This window comes from Sciurus carolinensis, chromosome X, assembly GCF_902686445.1.
Source record: "Sciurus carolinensis chromosome X, mSciCar1.2, whole genome shotgun sequence".
In the NCBI taxonomy this organism is placed as follows: Eukaryota; Metazoa; Chordata; class Mammalia; order Rodentia; family Sciuridae; genus Sciurus; species Sciurus carolinensis.
In genome coordinates, this window is record NC_062232.1 from 7309053 (window position 1) to 7335556 (window position 26504).

Sequence of the window (26504 nt, forward strand, 5' to 3'; positions counted from 1 at the left end):
CTTGTATATAAAATATGACATTTCTCATCTTCTTGACATATTACAGGAGTTTAAATGAGTCATGACCTCTCCAAAAATGTGTTTACCTTCATCTTTCTGTTCAAGGACAGTGTCTAATGCTCCCCCTCAAGATTGTCTAAAAGAATACTTTGCACAAAGTAGACATTCAATAAATGTTTGCTAAGTTAATCAATGTCTTGAAAATCATTTGGCAATACACATTATCCACTTTCCTCCACACTGAGAAAGAATCATGAAAACCAGTGAAGTTAATAATTTCCCTTCACCTAAGAACTGAATCTAAGTTTCTTCCAAACTACTTTACATTTTGGGTCTCTAAGTGTTTCTTTTAAATTATTTCTTTTCTACGAGACTTGGCAAACATGTGGTTAAAGAAAACTTAAGAAAAAGAAAACACATCATTTTGGTCCATGAATATTGCAGAATGTTTTATACATTTTACCTTTTATGAACATGTTGTATTGATTCTATTTCTAGCATGATTTTCCTGAGGACAGAATCAGCTCTTGAGAAAAATACCCATTGGGGAAGGGTGATGTGGAAATTCCTACCACTTCTCCTGGGTGCTCCTTATCCCCACTTTATACACTTGAACTTTAATGTTCTTATGGGGCCTCCATTTGGATTTGGGGAGCAAGCCAGCATACCCCCCATGTACTCAGGACAGAGTACACGCAGGGGATTCCCAAGCAGCATCAACTCTCATCCTTCCAACATTCCTGCTGGAAATTTTTCCTTCAGTTCACAGAAGAGAGACATGTGGAGTTTAACCAGTTTCAATGATTTATATGTTCATGTCACCCAAATAACAAGGATTAAACATAGGATTTTATAAAGATATAATTTTTAAACCTTAAAATTCACTCTTTTAAAGTACAATCCAGAGATTTCATAGACTCACAATATCGTGCAACTACTACTACTATCTAATTTGAGAACATTTTCATCCCTCTAAGAATAAACTCCATCCTCATTAGTAGTCACTCCTCACTTACCTTAACCCAGTCTTAAGCAACCATTAGTTCACTTTCTATTAGTATGTATTTCCCTCTACAGTACTTCTTATATCAATGTTTTCATAGAATTATGGTCCTTTGGGACTGGTTCCTTCCACTTAGCATAACATTTCAAGATTTATACACACTCTAGCATGAATTGGTACTTCATTCCTTTTTACGGCTGAATAATATTCTATTATAAGAGTATTCTTAAAGTATTATATGGTTAGACAAAGAATGTTTATGATCATAAAGTTCAAATATAATATTTGTGCAGAATATAAAAAGAACACCAGTTTTTAATTATTTAATTGGCAAATATCTATAAATCTTAAAAGTGGTCTTTGCTGCTGAGGTTATAGGAAACCAGCATTCATGTACTCTTAGAGCAATGTTGACAAATTGGTTCATTCTTTTATTTAAAAACTATTACATATTTAAGGCATAAGCATAATGTTTTAATATACATACATAATATGAAATTATTACAGTCTAGCAAATTAACATATCCAAGATGACACATTGTGTGTGTGTATGTGTGCATGAGTAGTTAGAGAACTGACAATCTACTTTTTTAGCAAATTTCTTGTGCACAATACAATAAAAGGAAATTTGGTAATATCTATTTAAAATACGAATTGTACTTCTGGAAATTCATTCTGTAGATACCCCTGCATATAAGTGAAATAAAACATTTGTTTCAATATCATTTGTTGTAGCAAAAGATAGGAAATAATGTTACAGTCCACCAGTAGTAGTAAATCCATATAATTTGGGGCATAATATTCCAAAGCTGTAGAAAAAAAAGAATGATGTTTTAGTCCATTTGGGCTTCTGTAACAAAATAATTCAGACAGGATATAAATAATATAAATTTATTTCTCACAATTCTAGATGCTGAAAAATCCAAGATCAAGGTATTGGTAGATTCAGGGTATAATGAGGACCTGCTTGCTGATTCATAGATGGCTCCTTCTCACTGTATACTAACGTGGTAGAAGGGGTAAGGGAGCTGCTCTGGCCTCTTTTATAAGGGTGTTGATACTATTCACAAGGGCTTCACTTTCATGACCCAATCATTTCTCAGATACCCCACCTCCAAATACCATCACCTTGGGAGTTTGGGTTCAACATGTTGAAAGCATGCATTCAGTGTATAGCAATGAGGTAGGGGATGTTGAAAAGAATCCAATGGGAAGAGGGAGTAAACTCACCCTTGAGGGAAAAAGTCACAGTGAAAGCAAGAGAAAAATGCAGACATCTGCTGGGAGTACAGTGGTCTGACTGACATTCTGCAAGGAAACAGGAAACTCAGGCCTGCAGCCACAAGGAACTGAATTGGCCAACAACCTGAATAAGCTTGGAAGTAGATTTTTCCCAGAGCCTCCCAGGGAGAGCCCAGCTGGTCAGCACCTTGATTTCAGCCTTGTGAGCTCATGAGCAGAGAACCCAGCCAAGCCAACTCAGACTTTTCTACAGAACTATGGAATTTTGTGTTGTTTTGTTCTATGCTTGTGGTAATATATTGCTGTAGCAATAGTAAACTAATATATGTATGACTATATTATTTTGTTTTTTAAAAAAATCATAGATAAATATTTAAAACTAGTAGAAATCTAAATAGATCATACTAAGGTAGTTGAAAGTAAGGTTAGTGTTCCAGTGGCATAACTATCTAGTCAAAAGTTCACAGTGGTGTTCTTTGTTTTGCATACCTACACTTAAATAATTTTAGTGCAAAAATTACATTTTTGACAAAGATCCCCTGGGTAGCAAGACTGTGTGCTAAAACCTGAATGACTACATTGTTTTCCCAATGTTTACGGTCTCCTAAATCTGGCACCTTCTTTACATACTAAAATCCTGGAATATACACATGGATTCTTTAATGCTTACAAAGTTAGTTAAAAACTGATAAAAATTAAATCAATAGACTCTAAAAATCAGACACTTGGCTTAAAGGAGAATGTTTGCCTTGTCTAATTGAAATGTCTAAAGGTTAATCCAGCACTTTGTCTAACCTTTAACCACACAATTCTTCCCTTTGGTATTGGGCATGTTCCAGAGCTTTGCTAATGGAGTTTATTGTTCTTACATGGAAAAAAATAGTTAAATAAATGATGTTTTAATACAGAATCAAGATGAAAGCTCTAAGGACACCATTTCTTTTATTTTCATTTGTCTCTTAATAAATACTTTGTATGAAAACAAAGTATTTTAATAGCTAACTACTTTGTAAGAAAACAAAAACCTTCTAAAATTAATGACTTGCTCTAAGAAAAGGCAAAAATTTATTTCCTCCCTAATTTATTGAAAAAGTTCAATTCACTGATAATTAATGAATGTTGAGAAAACCCTAATCAATTAATATCATTGTTGGGTATAATTTACTTGTTTTCAAAACTGACTTTCCAGCTGGGAGTGATGGTGCACACTTGTAATACCAGCAGCTGGGGAGGTTAAGACAGGAGGATCACAAGTTCAAAGCCAGCCTCTGCAACTTATCGAGGCCCTAAACAACTTAGCAAGACCCTGTCTCAAAATAAAACAAAAAAAGTTCAGGGGATGTGGTTCAGTGGTTGAGCACTTCTGAGTTCATTCCCTGGTACCAAAATGAAACAAAACAGAAAACCCTGTTTTTCCTCTTCTAAAACCTGTATCTATCTCTTGTTGTTCACTACTGGTCAATATCTATTTAAGTCATTCTCAACTAGGGGAGAATTTTCTTCTCCTAAGGCACATTTGATATTTGGAGATATTTTGGGCTGTCACAGATGGGGGTATGTTATTGGCATCTACTAAACGTCATACAATGCAAAGATAGCCCCCACAACAGAGAACTGTCCAGTTGTTGTACACTAATAATACTAATGTTGGGAAACTCTGGTATAGGTGGATCTAGAGAGGTGGGTCAGTAATGAATAAAGATGTTGGGTTCTCCATTTAGGAGAAGTAGTGAAAACTATGTTAGTACATTATTGGTGGGGATGCAAGGAGAGAGAAATTGGATCAAAAGAGAAGGCAAACCTAAGTGATCAGAAAAATAGTAAGACAAAGATAATGGAGTGTCAGAAAATAAGGAAGAAGACATTTCTAAAGAAGACATGATCAGCAAGGTGGACTGCTATGGGACAGGAGCATTGGGTATGCACTGAGGAAAGGCTATTATTTCATGCTAGCTTATCATGAGTGATCTCTGACATAAACTTTAGGTAGACAGATAAACTTTTGGGAAGACTTTGGGGCTTGAAGGAGTAGGAACAAATGTTAGTTTTTATTTATTTCTATTCATTTTGCTTATTTTCTTGCCTTTTTAAGATAGGAAAAATGGAGAACATGATTATGCTAATAAGATGACTAGCAAAGAGGCTTAAATATCTGTGTTAAAATTGAAATAATTATAATTTCATTAATGATTTAAATTTCTTTATAAATTTAAGCAAAACTATTTAAATTGGCATTTATCATGTATAAGATTTAAAGTGAGGTATGAACTGTCTTGTGAAAAAAGGGACATAATCCTATAGTAAGAAGATACCTTCCCTCCTAATTCCTCTTTTCCCAGTTGTAAAGTCCAGCTCATGCAATATCCAAAACCAAAGGCAGTTAAATCTCAATAGTTAACCATAGTGAATGGAATGCATAAAAAGGATAAGAGTATTTGTTGCATTGGTGTCTAGCCTGCAAAACAATAGTTTGTAAATGGATTGCTTTTTTATACTTTTCAGCTGCTTTTTCTGAATGATATAGAGAGGTTAAATCTGATTTTCTCATTTGAAACCAAAATGGATTTGACATCACAATTATTTCTTTGGTAAACCATAAATATTTTATTTGACTGCCTACCCTCTATGCTAGACTGAGAACTGTCATGCAGAGCCTGAAAAGACATTTCTTCATACAGGACCCAGGCCTGTTCCTTTGGCCTCACACAGCCCTTGAAGGTCATGCTATGCAGCTCTTTGGAATGGATATGAGAACTGGAAAGTCACTATGAGCAGAAGTCATGAATCATCTAAACAAGAGCTTCTCCCATTGGGGAAGCACAACTATAGGAAACAAGAATTGATTTCAACTCCTTGGTCAGGAGTCTCTTTATCTAGTATCTAAAATGGGAAAGGTTTTGTCCCAAACCTTGAGAGAACTTGATTTTAGCATCGTCTTAGCTTTGACTTGGAGACTCTAGCTGAGTAATATCTTCATTCACTCTCCTTAAAGCCTCTAACATGCCAGTTTAGGGTTAAAATTGAAGCCCGAGGTCATGTGCATTTCAACTCCTTCAGGTTGATTAATTTTGCCCTATGTCAGTGTTGCATCATCAAGGTCTACATGAAGGGGTATGGAAAAAATAGTATATTCTTTTTTAAAAAAATATTTGTTTAGTTGTCAATGGACCTTTATTTTATTTATATGTGGTACTGGGAATCAAACCCAGTGCCTCACACATAATAGACAAATACTCTACCACTGAGCTACAACCCCAACCCATTGTACTCTTTTTAGTTACTGGAAATAAAGAAAGATGCCGTCCTTCTGATGTGAGGTCTATAGCATCTTCCATGTTAACACAGGGCATTCTTTTATTCTTGAATATAAAATTAGATGTAACATAGAAGATATTCACATAAATAATTCTATTTTCTATTCGTTAACACTTGAGCTAGTTGCTTCCCCCACTGCTCACACAAGTCCACAGCTCTGAGTCTGCCCATTCCCCCATGCACCTCCTTCATGACTTTGACTTGACACACATTTTTGTCTCTCCAAGCCCTTCCCATCCACCACCTTGTCCAACAGTTCAGAAAAACACTGCAGGATCTTGGCATTTAACTTGTGAAAAGTCACCAGGCCCAACTGTATCAATGCCCCTACTGAATGCACATACAAAGAAATGATAGTTTAATGTGAAATACCCCATTGCCTTCATGAATGCTACAATAACACTCATTACATCAGTATAGAGAAGAGAAAGGGGTTTAGACTTAATCCATTTTAATCGCAGTTATTTCCTAATATAAAAGACTGTGGGCCTTTTCACATTCTTTGGAAGGATTAGTAAAGGCCAACACGAATAACAAATTGACATTTCTGAAGTTGTGGAAGAGCCAAAAGCAATACAAAAGGAAGGCAGCAGATCGAATTTCTGAGCAGAATTATTTTTCTAAGCAGAGTTTAAAAGTTAACATTAAGAACAAATGTTAAACAGCTCTGTATGGTTATTTTTCTTTACCTGGAGCACATCTTGCCAAACAGTTCAACTGACAATTTAGAAAGCCACATCTTGATGTTATAGACACAAAGAAACTTCGTTTATGTGACAGGCATAATAAGAGATTAAAGCAGGTACTTGAATAACAACTTTTACATTCTTCTAGTCATTTCATTGTCTGAAAATTTCCAAAACTAATGGCATGCATTCTTTTTAGTGAAGAAAATGTTGGTTTTCATCAAATCATTGAATACTGGTACTACAAAGAATTTTGAAATAATGAACTTTGGTTTTCCATTTCATGAATGAGGAAAGTCAGACCAAGAAAGATTCCCCAAGTCATCCAATATTACAAAACCAGAGATCCATGACAATTCAAAACTGGGACCCTGGTTTTCTGATTACTCATCCAATAATAGTTTCATGTATCACTGCCCCTCTCCTTGAACTGTTTGTATTTTATTGTTGTATAGTATTCACTTGCCGTATAGTCCCGTTCCAATTTGCTTTGATGTAACTTGAATCAAAATACCAAGAACAGGTTCTGCTTGTCTCAAAACTCTACACAGTCACTGCAAATGCTATGAGGTTTGGGTTCATCCAAGACCTTTGATAGCACTTGATATCTAACAGGATTGTAAAATGAAAAGATCTAAGAGACAAATTTCATAATGGGATTCTAGATCCTAACCCATTCCAGCATTACTCTTAGTTCTAAACATGGGGATCAGTCTAAACCTACATTTTTCAACCTCAACATTATTGACTTTTAGGGACTGATGATTCTTTGCTGTTGAGTGTCAACTCATGCTTTATGGGTGCTTAGCAACACTAGATTTCAGAAGAACTACTAGATTTCAGTAGCACCCCACCCCTGAGGCACAACAATCAAAAATGTCTCCAGACTTTGCCAGATATTTCCTGGGAGGCAAAATTATCCCAGATTGAAGACCACTGATCTAAATCCTTCAGCGCCTATATAAACCAGGACACAATATAGGAGCAAAAGCTGAGATGAAAAGGTAGATAAAAAGGAACTCACTGGCACCTTTGACTATGAAAGTTCCTTTGCTCAAAAACCATTAAAGTGTTTTGTTTAAAAAAAAAGTCATTTTAATGAACCATAGACCTTTCCTCACTTCCATCACAATTTTGCCTTAAAGTATGTTTTTATTGCCATAACAGCAGAGTCTCCCTGTTTGTAATTATATTATCCTGTGGCAAATTTTAGAAAAAAACAATTGGGGCACTTCCAAGCTTGAAATCTCTCCCTTCTATCTCCCTCCCTTTGGAGAGGAGGGAAGACTAAGTAAAAGAATACCCCAGCTCTCCCTTACTCTGATGCCTGAATTCGGTAAAAACCTTGGGTCCCCAGGATCTGCCAACCAAACCTTCAGGGATCACCATATCTTTCCCTTGTCCTATATGCTCAGCATTTTCACTCAAGAACACCAAACTTTGGTGAGAGATAGTTAGGACTCATTAATGTTGATAGTGATGAAGGGAAGGAAGGAAGAAGTAATAAGTTATTCTTAATAAAAAGAGTTACAATCTTATTCTACCCATACTTTGTGTTACTGCTCTGAATATGTCAATAATAGTCATGCTATAGAAATTTAATGTTTAAGAGATATGATTCTTACATAATTTCTTCTCTGGAATTGTACATATTGAGCTATATCTTGCATACAATAAAACACTCCAACTGAAGTGTAAAGTTGTATGAATTCTTACATGTATACACATTATGGAACTTCCTCCCAGATCAAGATAAACCATTCTCATTACTTACAGTCTTCCTTTGTGCCCACCTACTTAAAAATCCCTTCACTCCCAGGACAAACAATGTCATGATTTCTACCAAAGAATATGAGTTTTAATCTCCTTTTAAGCCTATGAATTAAGTTGCACAAGATGTACTTTTGGGACCTCTTTTTTTTACTCAGTGTTTCTAAAGTTTGTACATGGAGTTTTGTGTGTCAGTGGTTTGTTCTTCTGTGATGGTGTGTGGTATTTCTTCATCTAAATAAACCACAGATTCCTGATGTTGGTTATGTGTGTATATATGGACTGTTATGAATAAAACTATGAAGAAAATGGCATAAAAATCATTGTATGGATATGCAGTCATTTTTGTTAGCTTTGTAACAAAGAGTGAGCTGGGAACAGTGGTGCACACCTGTAATCCCAGTAATTCCAGAGGCTGAGACAGGACATGTTCAAGGTCAGTTTCAGCAACTTAGTAAGACCCTGTCTCAAATAATAAAAAATAAAAGAGCTGGAGATGTAGCTCAGTGGTGAAGTATCCTTAGGTTCAATTCCCACTACCAAAAACAAAACAAAATAAAAAGCAAAGCAAAAATGAGAGTGAAATTCTAATTTAAGAAAGATTGTCATGTATAACTAAATAGAACAAACAATAAAAAAAAGAAATGATCAATTTTCACACTAATATTTTTTCTAATTTAAGAACAACTAAAAAGCAGTTTTTCAGATGCTAAAGCAAAGACAACAGGATTATTTTAAAGCACATTTTAGGCCAGTAAAGAACTAAAGATCAAAGGAGAATTCAAATTGAAAACCACAACAATTGCTATAAATATTAATAAGAAAAGTAATAATGAAAAGTTCAAGTAACAGCGAAGTAACTTATTTTTAAACACAGTCATTACTTCTAGGAACATGGCAAATACTTGAAGGGTCAGAAATTTTAGGTATTATTCTGACTTCTGAGAGATGAACTTGGACATTCTTTATAATAGCCCACACTGCTTAAAGAACACAATGATCTTCTCCCACTTATTTTACATAGAAGAAAAATAGATGTTCCTTTTTGTCAATGCATCAGGAAAAATATATTAACACAGTCTAACTGTTGGGTGAATACAGAATTTCTCCAGAAACTAGGAGACTTTCAGAGTGAAAGGGACACTATTAATGTTTACATTGGGACCATTTACCCTGCACTTTGCCAAGAAAACTCGATCTTATGGTCATTCAAGCTCATTATGAATGAGAAGATGGAAGCTAGGGCCAGATGCTTCATGCCAAATACAAAATTAGTTTCCTTTTTGACCTTGGCCAACTTGTTTAAACCCTTGTCCTTTAATCATGATATTGGTCAGAATCTTCTCCACTGAAATTTTATAAAGGCTCCATAAATGGCAAGTCATAAATCACAAACCTCAAAGCCAATAAAGCTGTCCAGGAAGGATTCGAGAGCTGGAATGCAGACTTCCAGGGCTGAGATGTATGCTTTCAAGAGCCTGGCCATACCTGCATCTAAAGTGCCACTCAATTAATTTATGAGGTTCTCTCTCCCCTTTCATTTTCTCTTCCAGTTCTGAATATATTCAGACCTAAAATAAGTTTCAGCTAGCCACATATGCTCTATGTTATTTCACTGAAAAGAAGTGAACTGAAAATTACATCAGTGGTTGCAACATATTTGGCAATATTTTTCTTCTTCATGCTTCAGTTACTGGACTTGCAGTGTGATGAGAATCCCAAAAGTCTAGTGTGACAAACAGTTCCTGAAATTTTCACTAAATCTAATACCATGATATTGTTTCATATTGCTGACTCTTGACATTGGGTGGACCTCATCAAAGATGATGTTCTTAGGTTTGTATGGGAGAAAACAATATTTTATTTCTATCAAGTAACAAAGTTCAAAAATAACAATAACTATGAAGTAGCAATGACTTTTGAATAGGAGGGACTGCCAGTTTTTACAGGGATTTAAAACCACATTTGTCAAAACACTGATAGAAATTGGAAAACTAGGGTTCCTTGAAAGGAAAAAAAATGTATACTAGCTATCTTTAGAATGTCCCCAGAGCCATTGTGTTGAAATAAGTAGTTGCACAGGAAGGGTTGATTTAAGTAAAATAATGATGATCTGCTATTAAGGACATTGTTTTCTACTGCAGAAGGGTAGCCATTCCAAGTGAACTAACTTGGAGTCATAGTCCATTACAAAATTATAAGTTAGGACAAGGACTAGAAATATAGTATAAAATCAGAAAACTAATATATATATATATATATATAAACATGATTGTGAACAAATGCTTATTTTATGAAACCAAACCATCCTTATCTTAATGCTAAGTTCTTCTTTTCAAGCAAAGTGTAAGTGATTTTTGGCTGGATATTTGGCATATGTGGTCATATTTTTGTACTAAAAATGTACATCTACACTAACATATGAACCAATAATCACACTCCTGAGTATCTATTCCAGGGAAATGAAAAATCATGTTCACGTGGAAAATTCTACAACAATGTTTATGGCAGCTTTATTTGTAATAGTCAATAAGTGGAAATAATCCTACTATCCATCAACTGATGAACACATGGACAAAGTATGGTACAACCATTCCACAAAATATCTCTCAACAATAAAAAGAACAAACTCATGATGCATATAGTAATTTGGATGGATGTCTGGAGAATTAAACTGAGTGAAAAAAGTTTATCTTGAAGGCCATGTCCTGTATGATTCTACTTATATAAAATATTTTAGTTCATTTGTGCTGCTATAATCAAACACCTGAAACTAGATAATTTATAAAGACCAGAAATCCATTTTCTCATAGCTTTGGATGCATGGAAGAACAAAATCAAGACACTGGAAGCTTTGGTATCTGATGAGGGCCCTAGTCTCTATTTCAAAATGGTTCTTTGAATACTATGTTCTCACATGGATGAAGTAATAGAAGGACAAAGGGGATTAACACAGGAATCTCAAATGTTGGAAGAGCAGAAGAGCATGAAACCACCTACTATGACCCTGTATAAGAGCCCTAATACCATACACAAAAGCTCTGACCTTATGACTTAATCACCTCCTTAGAGGCTCTACCTCTTAATATCACATTAACAATGAAATTCTAACATATACATTTTGGGGGACACATTCAGACCATAGCATAAAATGATCAAAACATAAAAACTATAGAGATGGAGAACAGGTTAGTGATTGTCAAGGGTTATAGACAGTGGAGGAATGGGTGTGACTCTAAGGGGGTAGCATGAGGGAAACTTGTGGTGATGGAACAGTTCTGTGTCATGATTGTGGTAGTGGTTACATGAATTTACATATGTAATAAAATGGAATAGAGCTAGACATGCACACATTGCACCAATGTCAATCTCCTCACTTTCACATCATACTATAGTTATATCTTATGTAAACTGGGAAATACCAGGAAACTGGGTATATCACACTACATGGGATCCAGCTGTAATATTTTTGCAACTATGTAAACCTATAATTATTTCAAAGTAAAAACGTAAAAAAATTTCCATCCACATCTATATCTGAACACACACACATATAAAATATTTCCCCTACCTTTTGAGAGTCATTACCTCCTGAAAATCCTTCATCAGGTGTATTTTCATAAGTAAATTAAAACTATCTATGCTAAAGCAACATCAAGTAACATTAAAATAAACCCAATCACATCAATATTTATCACAATTTATTATAACACAACCTAAAAAGGAAATGGCACTTTAATTCATCACTAATACAGTTATATATCTGCATATAGTCCACTCCTCCATAGCAGTTATGTATCATGCATATAATAAGCCTGTGATCATAGTACACACTTTGACCCTCAATATTTAAGTAATTGCACATTTAGTTTAAAAATAAAATGAAAAAAGAATGACAACATAATTATCAGCAATACATATGCAAATGATGCCTGAGATTATCATTATTCCAAACTACTAAAAGGCATTCTCTTGAACACTGTGAAAGAAGAGAAAGAGGTACCAGCTGCTACATGCCTACTCCATGACACATTGTCCACCTCTCTAGAAACACCGATCACCCATATTCTTTGGGCTAACCAATGAACTCTCAAATGTCCTTTCATCTGTCCTTCACCAAGCTCACTCATCAAGACTATGTTTTTCTTCACTAGTGTTCTTTAAAGACAGCCAGTCAGACACAGGGATATTATCTGCAGAGTTTGGTGAAGAACTGATCAAAGATAAAGTCAGTTTTGAAACTGTCCCACATTAACAGGTGTCTAGATAAGATGATAGATTAGAAGACAAAAATACTCTGTTCCAGTGGGAACAAGAGGATATTTATCTGTGCTTGTGTTAAACACATATGTATCCATGTGTATTTGATGTATCTTATCACAGTTAGCAAGTGCTGCCATGGTATTTGCTGAGCTAAGAGAGCTGATGTCATTGGGAGGAAGTAAAGTCAACGTAAAGGATGTAATGCTTCCTTTAATATACTGAATTCAACTTATCTGGATGAGCCTTTCATTTTGCCTTTGGGTGACCAAACTCCCCCCAAAGAGGTAGAAAGCAGTCAACAGGAAAGGGAGACAGGAAACCCAGGACTAAGGAGGTACAGAAACTTTATGCAAAATGTTAAAAACCATTGAGAATGGAGATGAAAGAGATGTGAGAATGGGCAGGGCTTCAGATGCTCCTCCCTCCATCCTTCCCACTCAAAAGGGAGGAAGCAAGAAGGAGAGTACTGGAATACCAACTCTTCCAGCCCAGAAGTTCCCCTGCTTCATCCTCACCTTGACCATCTCTCATCTCTCAAGGCCCTCATTTTCACCCAGGCTCTATCTGGAGCCCAAGTAGCCTGCTCAGACAAGCTTACTCTGTGCACAGATCTCTGTATCCTTATCTGAGACAAACCAGCTATTAGTATGACAAATGTGGCTATAACAAGTAATGAGGAAGCATTGATTGAGGTAAGTGAGAAGTGGAATCATCTAAGGTGAGAGACCTTAAGGGTGGAACTCTTCAACTACTTGTTTATAGCCAGGGCAATATCTGGTAACACAGGGCAATGTCTGGAGACATCTTTGGTTTTGGGTTGTCTGAACCCAGTAGGGGTTGGGGTAGATGTTACTAGCTTCTAATGAATATAGGCTGAGGATATTACTAAATATTGTAGAGTGCACAGAACAACCACCAAAACAAAGAAATATGCAGTCCCGTTGCCAGTAACACTATGATTGGGAAACTCTAGTATAAAATATGCAATCATTAAAGGTCAGCTTGATGACACAGAAGTAGCCAGATTGTATATCCAAGAAGGACAGAGTAGGACAGAGCCAGGCATGGAACATCTCTGGACTTCAGAAAGATTTCTAACTCAAGGTGATAAATGAGTGAGAAGTCAGAAAGTTGGAATGAACATCACAGAAGTAGAGCAAGGAAATAGATGGTTTTGTCTTCTTCCAACAGCCTGAAATTTTCAGGGATCCTTGATCTCCTTCCCTCCTTTTCTTTTTCTGTTTTACCTCCTTCTGAGAGTTGAGATTTCCCATTCATCAGTGATCACATAAAAAGACAAGGACTTGAGATATAGCTCTTTTAACCTGATAACTCCAGTATATAAAGTGAGCTGCCCAAGAATCTATGTACATAAGAGATCAAGGAGACTCTGGGGAAATTACTCATCCCAAGAGAATAAAGAGTTAACAGGAAAAGTGTGTCTTTGAAAGATAGGTGTCATTCTAAGCACATCAGAAGTCCCATCTTTAGAATTGGTCCCTCACTGAAACACTATTGATTCATCCTAAATCTCTGGATAAGGAAACACTTTTCAGTATTTAATGAAAACCAAAACTATTTCTGAAAAATTTCCATAGGCTACTGAAAACACAAAGATCAGCATATTTTTGATTGTGGAGGAGGAGCTGGCATTATCAGAGGTATTACTGTCAGGGGTGCTAGCATCATTCTTGTGACCAAGTTGGTGGTATAGTTGCCTCTATCTACATGCTTAAAAGAGAGCATTGACTGAACTGTAGTAACAACACCCTCAAGTAATATCAGTCATGGAAGTAGTTCCTTTGAGGTCACTTAAAGTAATCAAATTCCTCCCCATAAAGACCCAGGAAAAGGAAGGAGAAAGGTGGTATATACTTCCATAGCACTAGGAAGAAACATCATGAGAATAAAATGGATGCATCTCCTATGGGTATAAAAAAATTGAACAGTGGAGATAGAGCAACCAGAGAAAAACTTTTGGAGGTTTCCATCTGACATCCTTTTCTTATTCAAACAGGCATGACCCAGGTTACATTATAAAGAGTAAATAATTATTCTCTCAGAATGCTAAGTAGATCTGTCTCTGTGTTACTTAAAATCCTGACACTGTGTTTCAGCAGTAACTTTAGGATATTTACTTAATCCCTGAAGCCATCCAAATATTGCAGAGCTTCAAACTGAGCTCACGAAACTTTGACAGGTCAGGTCTTCCATACCACACGATGGCATTGAAGGCAGTGGGTAAGGAGTTACTCTTCTTATATCTTAACTGATCCCAATATGATACTTATATTACTATTTCCTGACTTCCCTACTTCCATTAAGAAGACATATCAAATCCAAATATTTCTGCTTAGGTGAGGGAAAACACATCTGAAGCCCCTCAACTGCCTTGCAGTACACTATGTGACAAAGGCTTAAGATCCTTTGATCATCACTGTCCATGGTCTCCCTTGAAATCAGACAGCTTGGATGTCATGTAAATCAAGATCTAGGATAGACATAAACCCTGTCTCTCAGTGATAGTTTAGAGGAATGCAAAATATTAGACCTAAGGCACATCAAAACTCTTACCTTTCATGATTGCCACCTGAAGCTCCTTTTCTTCTTTGTATCTTTTTTGACAGAATGATCATCCTAAATCAAGATTTTAAAACTAAACCATTTAAAATATATGAGTGCTTAGCAAACAGATTTTAGAGTTTAAGAATCATTTTTAAAATTCGATTTTTAATTTGATTCAATAAACATGTATTGAAAGTTAGCACTCAAATCCCCAACTCCAGTTTCTGTAGGTATTTTTTGTCTCCAAAAGGCAATCTCATTCTAACTCTGGCTACCTTGTCTGTGGTATTTTGTTATGGCAGTTCCAGAAAACTAATACATTTATGTTTTTAAAAACTCACATTTTAACAACACTGTGTAGTTCAAACAAAATTAACTAGGCTGAATTACATGCTCTCATACGTTACTGGAGTGTGCACAAATTGGTTCAAACTCCATGGAGACCAATTAGGAAATATCACAATTAAAACGAACATTCTTCTCAGATTTGATATTTCACTCCTATTTATCCTACAGAAATACTATCATGTTTGTGAAATAATGTATTTAGTACTCATTTCCACATAACAAGACTGCAAATGACATACATGCCCATCAAGGCTAATAAAGTACATCCATATAATACTGTGTAGTTATTCTTTAAATGAACAACTCCATATACAATGATTTCACAAATATAGTGACAAGTTTTTAAAAATAAGTTACAGTGTGATGCTACCATGTCTGAGGAAGAAAATTGATATGTACATGTATTTCAAAATGGTCCCTCAGACTTGGATGTGAAGTAGAAAAATATCTGTCTGACTCTGGATTCAGAATTTCGACTATGGCTTCTGGGTAGCTATTAGAGATATTATATCTTTTCACACCCCGCACCCCTGCCCCCCACAACCATGATCTTCCAGTTACTGTTTCCAGATAGGCACTCCAATTTTTTAGTAAAGTGGGAACTCTGCCCTAAACAGCTAAAAGAAGATGTAATCATCAGACTTCATCACTTCTCTTCCCTTGGATGGGTTTCTGCTTCTGGCCTTCCCCAGCCCCTCCCTCCTCTTGCTACTAAATGCTGCGTAGGATATGACAGCCCATTCACAATGAGCCTTGCATTGTCATGCCTCCTTGGGCATCAAGAAATGCTCTACTACTAGCATTCTATTCTGAGATTGAGACTTCTATGGCCTGGTTATAGTACCTAGTCCAGGAGCAAGAGTATTTCAGGGAGCACAACTTCACTAAATATTTGGTCAATCAAATCTTACAAATGCTTCACATAATTGCATCCTAGCATAATAAAGACTCAAAAGGCTCTGCATTATAGAAAAATGGTTGCACTTTTATTTCAAGAGTTGCTCAAGATTATTTGAGTAATGAATCTTCCCTGTTTTTGATGAATGCCTGCAAGCATCCTGAAAACTAATGCTTCCTAGTTTGTAACCCATCCTGGCAAAAATCTATTCTAACCCACGCTCAGCCTCTATTCTTTTCTCCAGTTTGCTCTTTGTAGAAGAGAGTCCAGCAAACTTCCCAAACAAGGCTGTAAGGTTTATGAGCAACCACAAACAAACACAAAGCAAAACAAGACTAAGTGGGAAAGGGAGAGAAACCCAATAAGGAGGCAAAATTCAAAATTAAATTTCTAATTTTATGATTTGAAAATTATATTCATTTTGGATGAAGAAGATAACCTGATCATGGAAAGTAAAAAATCAGAAACCAGTAGGCAAGCAGGGTGGGTAAATACTCAGGAATGTTGAAGGTCAAAGCAGGCAATGAGTCATAAATCAGGAGTTAGAACACAAACACCTGAGAGAAGTTCAAGGTCAATGGTTCTACTCTGGGTAACTCATTAGAAACCATTAAGAAGTCACTGGAGTCAGATGGTTATAGACTCTTTCCCAACAGATGCTAAAAAGATCAGAAATTCATATTTGATTCATCTGAATACACAGCAGCCAATGTGATTATGCATGCTGTACGTCTAATAGAGGACCATTAAGATGATAGATACTAGAGATCTATGTATTTATTGACACAGTTTTCTGGCATACTATTTTAAACAAAATTTTTACAACAATCAAGAAATAGATTATATTTCTGATTCATTCAAAAGTGCCATATTGGACAGTTTTCTTCACCTCTCTAGGTCTGAATGTCCTCATTCGATAAAATGACATTTGGTTCTAGACGATTTTTTAGTTATTGAATATATTACACACTTTCTTACCTCTGATTTTTCACACATGCTATTGCTTCCACTTGGAATGTGTCTCCTTCACTCATCACCAGGATGATTCTCCACATCCTTTAGGTCTTGGCATAAATGTCAAATCTTCCAGAAGGCTTTCACTTCTAACTTGATTAGGTCCTCTCCTGAAGATTTCCATGGACAGTGCTCCACCTACCATCATAATTCACAAGAGACTGTACCACAATGATTTGTTTCAGTGTTTGTTTTTCCCATTAGACTTTAAATACCAGTAGGATGGGAAGTATCTTTCTCACTTGTTCAGGGCTCTGTCTTCACTGCAAAGCACATAGAAGTACCTCGATATTTTAGAAAAAGACAAATTATCTCAAAATTATATGGAAAGCAGTATGTCTTACTCATAAAGAATTTTCCTGGATCTAGTATACCTCTTTACTTAAGTTTGTCAAAGTTAGGCAAATTCATTTACTTTCTGCTTCAGAAAGCTGATTCTTGAATCCTGATTTCTTATCTCAACATATTTTTCTAAAATTACTGTGTTACACAGGTGCAAATAGATTCCTATAAAGATGTATATGTTTGAGTATATGGAAATTCATTTTACTTGCCCTCAGCAAATCTAATGGAATGGAGTTATTTTACAATCCCCCTTCCAACTTGCCTGCTTAGTAAGTTCTTATTGATTAGACCTATTCTACTTTAAAGGAGTGGGATCTTGATATCAAGAGTGGAGGCGAGGTGAGGAAAGTTGTCTGATTACCAAAATAGAAATACCTTAATTATTCTTTCAATGAAAAAAATCAAGATAAAACCCCCAGAAGTGTTATTTTCATGAATGTAAATAAGACTAGAGGGTCTCCTATAAGCCCGGTTCCTCCACTCCTGACTGTGTTTGGAATCATGTCTTGGGAGGTAAGAAATAACCCTGAAATATTAGAAGGGAGTAGAAAGATGACACGACCTGGATCTTATTGGCAATAGGACAGTATTTAAGGGAGGCAGCATATTTTCCTGCAGGAGAAAGAATTTTTCCTGGGAAGCGAGAACCTCAGCACGTGCAATGTTTAAGAACTCAGACTCTGAAGTTAGATTGTCTGGTTTCCGATCCTAGCTCTGTGTTTCCTACTTGTAGAAGTTAACCTCATGGTATCTACTTCCCTTATCTGTAAAATGGGCATGGTTAGGGTAACTAATGATAAGGTTGTCATGCAGGTAAAATTAATTGAGGCATTCAAGCTAGTGTTCAATATATGTTAAATGGGATTTTCATTATCATGGGCAGGGACAGGGAGAGAGTTGTTAATGTAAGGTACAGAGTACACTAAGTTTCTCCAGTCCATCCTGAGGCAATTGGCAAAAACAGAAATGGTGAAATTCCTTTGGGTGGGGTAGCCAAAAGAGGTGAGGTCATGTAAAGGCCAAACTGTAATCACTTGGGATTCTCCAAATTCCCTGACTTTGGTGCAGGTAGTGGCAGTAGGGTAGAAGAGAAGGCAGGGTGATGGCACCAGCAGCCAAGAAGCAGACAAGGGAAATGCTAAGAGAAGAAGATAATTAGATTCCCTGTCAAATGTTTGCCAGACTTCCTTTTTTAGGTGCCTCCTGGAGAACAGGATAAGAAAGTGCCTCACCATAGGAGGTATCCAGAGCCCCAGATCTGTGTAAGTGTCCTTTAGTTCTTTAACTCAACATGGAAGATACCTTTAGATAATTCCAAGGTACTCCAAGCCCCCATTTTACCCAACAGTGCCCCCTAAAGTTTTGAAATGCAGAGCCACTGCGCTGGGGACCATAAATTGCATTTCTGCATCAATAAGTAGTTTTTAACTTATTGTTCTCAACTTATAATTCTGTGCCATTTCCTTTTACTAAATAACAGAAAATTTCACCTGAAAAGTTTTACATTTTTGTATTCATAGGCTACTGATTTATCACTAAGTCCTCAGTAGTGTGTGTATATGTATGTGTGTGTATGTATATATATGTGCGTGTGTGTGTGTGTATATATGCATATATATATATATATATATATCTCAAGAGGCCATTTAGAAGAGATATACATGATCATTAACCACATTTATAACAGTTGGTCTGTTGTAATCTGGTTGTTTCTTTTACAAAGCACCTGTACCCATGACACTGTCAGAACTTGTCATTAAAGTCCCTTGGGAGGTTCTATGTCTAATCTTTACCCAGCACTGGCTTCTTACTGCCCTGTTTTCTCACCTATCTCCACATGCTGTAACTGAAAACTGTGACTGGGCTTGACATGTAATTAGAGTCGTGCCTCTTTGCCAGGTGGTTTCTCCCTCCTCTACTAATTAGTCCAGTTTTTCCTTTAAGGCAAGTGGGAACTATCAGTTAAGTCAAAAGAAAACAATAGGCCTGGTGATGTCAGTTTTTGAAACTGTTGATTGCTTTCCATATTATATCATATGGTCATGAGGATTACTTTGCACTTATGGGTAAACTATTCAGCTACTCATTAGCTCAGTTCAGACACATCGAGGCTTGTCCTGGTTTAACTAACCTTTTAGGCCATGTGACATGGAAAAAACACATTCTTCTTCAAGGGGTGCAAAATTCAGTATCGAACTAAGACTCTCTTTTCCAGACGGGTTTTGTAGTCATTTTTCTCACAGCATAACCACAAGGATTTGGAACAAAAAGCAACAAAAATAATGGTACTTGGTATCTCATAAGAAGCTAGACATCTTTTACAAATATAATATTGGTCCATTTTGAAAGCACCCTAACAGGTCGATAATGAGAGTCTCAGAAAATTCCTCGTAGTAGCATAGGCTCCTCCAATACTTTCAACTTGCCAAGTCCACAGATGGATGGTTAATTAACACAAAGAATACCAGCTTCAGATTCTGGTCATGGGACATTTGTTACTTCCTTTGGTTCCCTTCTCTGGGAGTTCTCAAAAACTGTGGTCTTCTAGCAGCATCAGTATCAGTATCACAGATAGGCAATTTTTTGTGACTACTCCAGAAATACCAAAATCAGAAACTCTGGGGGAAAGTCAGAAATCTGCATCTTAATGAACCCTCTAGGTGATTCTGGTGCAACTCAGATGGAGCCCCACTGCTAACCATATGGCCAAATATGGGCAAAGATGTTTCATATAAGTGTTTGTTGAAATCCTTAAAGTTGATCTTCTTATCATGAGTCTTAGATCACAGAAAACTGTGTTAGGATCATTGTTACTTCTATGAAGAAAGGAAGAAGGAAAAAAAATGCGCCAATTTCCTGGTAAATTTCCCCAATGGTTTTAACAATCTTTACCATATGCAAAGTATAATGTTTTCAAAGATTAAATGCCACTCTTGGGACTTAAAGAAAAGAAGAATAGAAGACCATACTTGAGAAAAGAAATCTCTTTCTTCTCTGCTATGGAAAGAAATATTACACTTATTATTGGGTCATTCCAAAATCTAGGTTTCTAAAACAAAGAAAACCTTTTTAGACAGGGTGGTCAAAATGAATGAGACCCCCTTTCTGTAGTAGCTTTTCCAGTGTTGACACACACTCCTAATAAGAAATTTTCCTAAAAAGATTAACCTAATTACTAAAGTTCTCTTGACTTTAGTTACAAAAGAAGGCAAGGGAGTTCAGGTAAAATTGCCTTGAAATCAGAGTCTCAAACTCTTGCACATTCCTCACATTCATGGCATTCTTGAGACCATCAGGAGACCACCCGGAAAGACAGAGAAAAGAAGATTGACTGGAGGCAGCACAAACAGCAATTATCAATGCCATTTCCAAGAGGATATCCCATGAAAACACGTTTCTTTATAGTCACTAAGAGGCAGTAAGGATAAGGATAAGTGAGGGTGGGTCAGCCAATGGGAAAGCAGGAACAGAGCAAGAGCCTTCCTGCACTTATCAGCAGAAAGCTTTGAGGGGATGGAGATGCCTGGTCACTGAGGTAATCAGTACTCAAGAGGCTGCCCGCCATGGCCTGCTCCTGTGTAAACCCAATTGTTTATTTGGATTAGCTGTGCCACTTTATGATAGATTCTTTGTGGAAATCAAAATAATTTAGTGTGCTAAGTGAAATTATATGACCAGGACTAACTGGGTAATTTAATGTAGAGGCACAGCCGCTTTGTTCATTAGCATTGGCCTTGGTCAAATTATTAAATCTCATGTTGCTCCAGTGACTTCATGAATCCAGTGGGAACATAACCACCAGTTTATCACTGGAAGACTCTTGAGAGTAGTAGATGGAGATTTGGGTTCTGTTGTATTGTATTCTATAACTTTGTGTGTGCTTTTATTTTTATTTTGAAGAACAAATTAGAAGTTGTTCTCATTCCAAGTCCTTCTCATTGAAATCACATGAGGAAATTGTTGAGCCAATAGGCAAGTATTATATTTTGCTTAACAATGAAGATTAAAAAAGAGACCAATGAAGTGTTTCTATTAGCAACAGAGGTTTTCTTTTCCTGTTGTTCTGTGTGTGCATGCATGTGAGTGTGTGCATAGGAAAGAGTAAGCCCACTAACAAGCTGTATTGTCAATAGTGCCAGGGAGTCTGAGAAGTTTGAGATCAGGAAGAGTGACATAAACACTGTTAGTACTGAGTCTTTTAGAATAAATAAATAGTTATTTAGCCAACCAAGTTTTCAAATAAGGAAGTTGTTGATACAGTACAGTAGATGCCATGTTCTTGATCATCAAGGTTGCCTTACTTTCACCCTCTGCCTATTAATGGCATTTTGGGGGGCTAGCTCTGAATCTCTCCTTAAGTAACACCAGTCCTTTAGGCTTTGCCAGCTGGGGCTGCTGTGCCATGGCCCAAGGGCAGACCAATTAAGATTCATTATATCACATCAAGGGAAAAATTCCAAACACTGCACCCTCCACCAAGAATGCAGCATCCTTACCCTCCCACTTCAAGCCCTGGGATGTTTTCAGTAAAAATAACCTTAGCTAATCATAACTACTGGGGAGGATAGAGATAATCTCAGTGAGGTCACAAAGAGCTAAAAAAAAGTCTTTAGAGATCAAAGAGTTTTACAACAAAGGTGTCAGAAAATTCAGGATATAATAACTCATCTTTTATCCTTCTGCTCTTTCTGAGCCTTACATGGCTTTGGGATGCGGAGATGTTGAAATTATGGGATAGGGGTGTCTGTCCCACAGAGAAAGCTCTATGCTGACTCAAGTCCTAGTTCCACACTGAATAGAAACCTCATTTTAGGAACTCAGGTAAATTAGTAGTATGCAACTAAATAACTAAAAACAGAGAAAGTCATCATAGTGGCAGACTTATAAAAATCAGTTGCAGGAAATTGCAGAAAATAAGCAGAATAAATATTACTGTAGTGAATTGGATACTTTATGCAACAACCACCTGACAATCCAACTTTCTTTCAAATTTCTCTTTTCCTCTTCTCTATTTTTTTGCCAGATGAATGTACTTCCAGCTGGACCTAGGAGAAGCAACGGTGTCAAACAACGACTTGTTAAGAAATACACACCTGTCATAAATGCAAGAGTCTCTCAGGGGATATATTGAATTGCGTTCCCTGCTTCCTATGAAAAGGTGCAATGAAAAAGCGAATTAACTATCAACTACCAGATGTTTCTAGCATCTCTATTAGTTTGGGAAAGATGAAACAATTGCTGCATTGTACAGATGTGTAACTCACATAAACATAAGTATTTAGTATGTGGGAGTAAGGCTCAAGTAAATGTGTCTTGAGAATAATTGATCTTTTCTTTTTGGCAATGCTTTATAATAACAGGAAGAAATCTCTTCTTGTACTGACACATTTTTTACCAACACTAAGAATAAATGGACATATATCTAAGGGTGTAAAACATATGGATATTCATTTTTACTTGACATTGCTCATTGCATCAACTATAATTATCTTGAACTTCCTGATAATGCTCATACATGCACATTTTGTGACTTAAAAACTTTCTGGTTTAAGAAAGTTCTAAGTACTATAAATTCTATACTCCAGATAATAATGGAGTGCAGTGAGGAGAGGTAGCAAGCATAGTCAGTAGTGTGGGGAAGGACAGATCTGCCAGCTCTCTGCAAATATTAAGGGAGTCTATCTACAACATGTTTGAATCACTCTTGGCCTCACACCAAATACATGATGTTTGGGTATATGGAGCAGTCATCAATATGTGCCATTAAGAAAAGAGAATAAGAACATATAGTAGCAGAGTCTCAAATAGTGCCTCTACTTTCACATTATTGCCTCTCACAAGTGAATGGATTTTGGATTCAGCTTCCTGTCATCTTTATACCAGAGGAGAAACATGTAATAGGAAGAGGAGGGGGCGACAGCATTTTGTGCTCTGTAGTACAGTGCTCACAACCAGACTTTGTGTCCAAGGTAAAATCTGATGGATTTCCCTCCACTGACTGCCTAGGCCTTTTCTGGAGAAGGATTCTGAGAGATGGTATCTAGACTTAGGCAGAAAGAGGATTGGAGTCTGTTAGTAACATTTTCCAGTACTTTGGAATGAAAGGGCATCAGCATGTGCAATAATTTTCTAACTTGAGGCCCTATTAAGAGAGTAGACTCTGAAATCAACTAGGCCAAGGTTAAAAAAAAAATAGTTCTACTTCTTACAACCTTGTCACACTGGGAAATTTACTCAATCTCCCTAAATTTCTGTTTCCTTCTCTATTAAGTAGGGATATCTAGTATTACTCAAGGAAGTCATTGTAAACATTCAACTAGATAATGTATAGGAAGCATTTCACCCATTTTGTACCACACAGTAAGAGTTACAAGAATTTATCTGTGACCATCACAGTAATGGTAGTTCTAACAGTAGTTATAGCAGCAGAAGTATCTGTAAAACAGTCACAGTAGCAGCAGTAACCATCTAGTAGTAATGGTAACAGTAGTAACATCAAGAGTAGTTCAAGGACACAATCCAAAACTTCCAGTTTGAATAGAGATGAAAATTAATAAGAGGAAGAGAAAAAGACATGGAGAACAAGAGAGAGGTATTTAGATTCACCAAGTAAACTGGAACCAGAAACTATCACTGGAACTCATTGCCCAAAGGTAATTATTCGTTGGTTGAGTTGACTTCCTCAGCCTCAGAGAGATTTACTCTTCTTTCTTAATGTGGTATATGCCATATCTATTGGTGTGATACTCCTGAGGTGAAGGATATGTTTTGATCTCTCCATGTAAAATGAATATCAATCAAGAAAGAGATGACAGGTGGTCAGGTACTACTGAAAATCTTTTTTTTTTTTCTCTTTCTTTGGTAGAGAAAACTGAAATGGAGGGATAAACACCAAAACTTGAGCCAATCCCTTATCCCACTGGTTCTTGTGCTTATGACTCCACTTTCTGAGGGGTACCTAAAGGTGATTCTTCTGTGGCTTGGAGAACTGTGTGCATACATGGATGAATAAGAAAGAAGGGAGTTTAGGAGCAGTCAGATGCTGAGAACATCGATGGTGACTATATTACCTGTGAATACTGGAGCAGAGTGGGGTTGAGAGGATCAGAGATGAAGGGTGTGTTAGAAAAGTTTAGTATTCCAGTTAAAGAGCAGTTCAATCTGTTAAAGAAATAATTGCCAACCTTCAGACCAACAGTGACAAAAGAAAAAATTTGGAGGGAAGAAATGAAAAGAATTTTAAGGAATCCTGCTGATGGAATAATAAAGGAATAACAGCTATAGATCATAGACTTTTATTCTTGGAATAAACGTTTGAGATCATTTAATAAAATCTCATTATTTATAGATGAAGAAATGTACATCTTATAAATAACAGAACTGTGGAAATAATCTATTTAAATCAGGAGTTATTGTACTAGAGAGAGGGAAAGAGTCCAGAAATGGACATGCAGACTTAGAAGTTGTCTAGGTACATGCAGTAATTGAAATCATATATGACGATACAGTTTGATCTAGCAGAGGGAAGAGATGCATTTAAGCTTCCAAGCAAAGCATGTAGAGTGTTACACACCCATAATGGAGTGACCAAATTGACACCACCCAAACAGAAAACTATACAGGTCAAACAATATGGATAAAAAGAGGAAATTGGACATCTACATTTCACATTTTTGGCATATCAACTGAACTTTACTTTTTGTTCTTGGAATGACTCTTTCTGCCTCTCAAACATTGTTAAGGAAATAAAAGCAGGTTCAAAATTTACAGCATGATACTATTTGGCTAAAAATCTAAGTATATAAAGAAAAAAATAATATAAGGAAGGCTTCAAAGATCTGGAGGTAAACATTGAAAATACTTAGATCCAAGGTGAGTGAAATACTTATGATTATATTTCAAAATGCAAAAATAATCATTTTTGATAACAAAGTTATATATTTAAATACTTTTATTAAATGACATGGCTTTACAATCTTAGATAATTACAATAAAAATCATGAAATGCATATATGGGGGATAAAAAGCAAGCTAATGAATTCACCTTAAATGAAACTTGTGCAACTGACAATTAAAATATGTATATAAAGAGAGAGAGAGAGAGAGAGAGAGAGAATGTATTTTTTAATTTAATAGTAACTAATAAAAATACATCCAGTGTTTCTAGAGGCAAAACAGCCAAGGAAATAACTAATAATATTTATGAGAACCTACTATGTACAAAGCATATTCAATGTATTTATTCATATAGTTCTCTCAATAACCCTGGATAATGGTTACTATTTTTCTCCAAATTTTTCATTTTATAAATGAGAACCCTTAGGCACAAAAAATTTAAGAGGTGTTTATTCTTAAAATGTTGAAATAGGATACATGCCCAGGCAAGCATATGTCTGAGCCTATGATCTTACCCAGTACTCTATGAATGCATCAAGAGATAGAAACCAAGAGGAATAATAGGAAAATGGTTTTTATAAACATAAATTAGAGGTCAAACACCCGAGCATATTAGGATAAAAATAAACATACTTGTTAAACTCCTTTTAAAAGTATTTAAGAAATAGATTCATATATTATTATCAGAAGACAAAAGGTAGAATGAAATTATGAAGTAGTATTAAAAATAAAAGATTGAACAAATATACATCAGGCAATTGAAAAAAAAAACAGAAAATATAATGCTGATTGTAAAAAATATAATGACATTACATTAATCAAAGATATGAGTCACAATAAAATATAATAGTCTAGATCAGGACTGTCCAGCAGAACTTTCTATGACAAAGGACAGTTCCTTTGTCCATGGTAGCTACTAGATATGCAGGACTATTGAGTGCATGAAATATAACTAGAGTGACAGATGAACTGAATTTTTAATTATATTTAACTTCAATTCATTTAAATTTAGAAAGTCACATGTGGTGAGTGTCTATTATATTGGATAGCACATGCCTAGGTCTTAGTATAAAAACACATGAAGTAAATGTTGCTATAATTAAAAGGAGAGTTTGAAAGAAGCATGTTTATAACATTGAAATATTAAGTAGGTTCAAAA